We start from the raw sequence: 2,500 nt of genomic DNA, 5'->3' as shown, positions 1-2,500 counted from the left end.
GCATTCTTTGAAACAAAAAGACATTCTTTAAAGCAAGCTAAGTTGGGCGGTAGTGGGGCATTTCGGCAACAAACTTCAAAGGATGTTGAGGCTTGAGGATCGCCATGTTGATTGCAAAGAGCATGAAGAGCCATAACATCGGACAGTCTCTCATAAAGCAAGTCTACTCCGTGCAACAGAACTCGTTCTGGGGAAAAATAGTGCAAACAAGCTTTCCCAAATTTCACTATCGAACGTATATGCTCGTTTCGTGTCAGGCAACTCTGTAAAAGAGGAAATGCTGTTCAGTCACCCCATGGAAAATTGTACAACAGGAGCAGCTGTTCAGGAAAACCAACTTTCGTGGAATTCGCCGGTAGGGGTGTGCCCTGATGGGGCTCCAGCCATGCTTGGTCTGCAGTCTGGACTCATTACTTGGGTGAAAAAAAATCATCTGTTGTGGGTACACGCTTCTTCGTGAGGCGTTAGCACCAAGAACCTTGCCTACTGAAATAAGGAATGTCCTGAACGTAGCTATCAAGGTTGTCGACTTTATCAAAGGTGGAGCTCTAAACAGTCGTCTTTTCAAACTGTTGTCTAAGGATATGGAATCTGAATATGAAGCATTGCGTTTCCACACGAACGCATGATGGCTGTCAAAGGGGAACATGCTTGGACGGCTTTATGAGCTACAAGAAGTAGTAATATTTTTAGATTCACAGCAGAAAGCGGATCTTTATGGCAAGTCCCAGTCTGAAGGCTTTCAGCTCTCTCTAACTTACCTGGTGGACGTCTTCGAAGCAGTGAATGCTCTCATCCTTAAACTACAAATGAAAAACATGAACATTCTCACGCACCACGGCACCATTCGAACCTTCATGACCAAACTCGACCTCTGGAAATGTCGAATTCAGCTGGGAAATACAGCCAGTTTTAGTTACTTGGATTCTGCTCTCATCAAATAAATAATCACTCATCTAACTGACTTAAAAACAGAATTCATCAGATACTTCCACTCCACAGCTAAGGAAGACTTCAAAGAACTAGACCTTGCGACGATCTGGGTCAAGTGCCTTCACGTTTACCCTCTGATCTCACGTCAGCCTCTTCGGATTCTAGCTGTGATCGGATCCGCTTACCTTTGTGAAGCTGCTTTTCCCACGCTCGCTGCTGTCAAGGCCAGTCACAGAAGAAGTTGAACGTTGAAGGGGACTCACGTTGTGCACTCTCTGGCATTCAACCACGCGCCCATGATCTTGTACTTAAGAAGCAGTGGAAAGTATCTCACTAATAATGGGACTAATTCATACAAAAAAATAAATAAAAAAATTTGCCAAGAAGCAGTGGCAAGTATCTCACTAATAATGGGACTAATTCATACAAAAAAATGCCAAGAAGCAGTGTCAAGTATCTCACTAATAATATGACTTAATTCATACTAAGAAAAAAAAAAAATCTTTAGAATCTGGGAGGGCAGATAATTAATTCATAGATGCAAGTGGGGCGTGGAAAGAAGGACACGTTCTTAAGGAAGGCGGGGTAGTAAAATATTTAAGAATCACTGGATGAGCCACTCGATATTTTTCTAAGATACCTGACCATTATTTTTTTCCCGAAGAACATGTGTCGCCTCATCACAGTGGCAAACCTTCAAGCAGTGGCAAGTGAAAAGTTTATACCTATCTAACTGCTATGACTGAATTCCTATTGAAAATTCTCCCTTTGCAAATTTTCTCTATTTTCTCTATGACAATTCCTTCACTATAAAGCCATTTCATCCTTAATAAACATTTCATCTCGCTTTGGAAATTCTACACATTTCCTTTCTTTCACTTAATTTCTTACTTCGATGTCTGTGCGTATTGCATTTTCTCTCGTGCATTATTTATTTCAAATTGTTGTAATATGAACTATTTGACGCATTTTTCGCTTGTAACATGATACTGTTCATTTGGCGCTCGGCCCTGACCACACATTTATCAAAAGCTTAACAGGGAACCAACATTGATATCAGTAACAATACGGTCAGTGAATTTGACAAAGTGTGAACTCTCTCATGTCTTTGGTTTTCTTAAGTGATGCATTCTTGCTTCTTATTACTGTCCTTATTCTTTTAAGGCATTATTTATTCTTGTTTATCCAGTTGCCTTTTGTCTGCACAGTGATTTGCTTTGTTTATTGTTAATCGTAGTTTTTACAATTTGACTTTTCTTGCCCTCGGTCACACGATCTTTAACTCGAGACCCATTATTGTATACTTTGACTGACCTTTTTAAGGGCAAATATCTCACATTCCTTCAGCGGACACATCAGTAAGGACACTTACTGTCGTTTCGTCTTTTTTTTTTAATAATTTCTTCTTAACGTTTGTTTACTTATTCATTTTTTCGTTCATTCGATTCACCATCGATTATAGCGACTTGAATAATCATGTACATGTCACCCCCCCCCCCTTTGTGATATTAGCTGACACTGTAATTTCATATTTATTTCATTGTCATTTTTTACAGCAATAACTTAA

Source organism: Penaeus monodon, chromosome 36, assembly GCF_015228065.2.
Source record: "Penaeus monodon isolate SGIC_2016 chromosome 36, NSTDA_Pmon_1, whole genome shotgun sequence".
Lineage (NCBI taxonomy): Eukaryota > Metazoa > Arthropoda > Malacostraca > Decapoda > Penaeidae > Penaeus > Penaeus monodon.
This window is presented reverse-complemented; position numbering follows the sequence as displayed.